This window comes from Pinus tabuliformis, chromosome 4_1, assembly GCF_031772625.1.
Source record: "Pinus tabuliformis cultivar Carrire ecotype Pingquan chromosome 4_1, CPIR1, whole genome shotgun sequence".
NCBI classification, from domain to species: Eukaryota; Viridiplantae; Streptophyta; class Pinopsida; order Pinales; family Pinaceae; genus Pinus; species Pinus tabuliformis.
Window position 1 is genome coordinate 523890347 of NC_142303.1, and position 754 is coordinate 523891100.

Below are 754 nucleotides of genomic sequence, written 5' to 3' on the forward strand. Positions count from 1 at the left end.
AAACCCTGGTAATTAAATCCAACATTGTAAAAACTAGATTGATATTGTAATCCCTAGGATTAATATTATAAAACCTACATATAAATATTGTGAACTGTAGGATTGATATTATAAATGCTAAGATTAAAAAGATTATAAAACCCCAATATTTAAACCCTAATATTAGAACCCAACATTAAACCCATGGGATTAATATTATAAACTAAAGGGTTATTAATATTATAAAAACCTAAGTGATTAACATTATAAACCTAAGGGATTAACATTATAAACCTAAAGGATTAATATTACAATCCCAAGGGATGAATAATATATAAACCTAAGGGATTAGTGAACATAAGAGATTAATAAACTGAAGGGATTATTAAATCCAAGGATTAATAATATAAATCGAAGGGATTAATAAATCAACTGGATTATCAATACTATAATCTAAAGGGATTAATAAACCTAAGAGATCAATAACCTAAATGATTATTAATATTATTAACCTAATGGTTCAGTAAACTCAAGGGATCAATATTATAAACCCAAGGGATTAATATTATAAAAGAAAGAGATTAATAAAACGAAGGGATTCATATTGTAAACCAAAACAATTAATATTAAAAACTTAATGGATTAATATTATAAACCTTTGGGATTAATATTATAAACCTAGTGGATTAATAAACTCGAGGGATTATTAATATTATAAACCCAATCAATTATAAACACAAGGGATAAATATTATAAACCCTAGGATTAATATTAA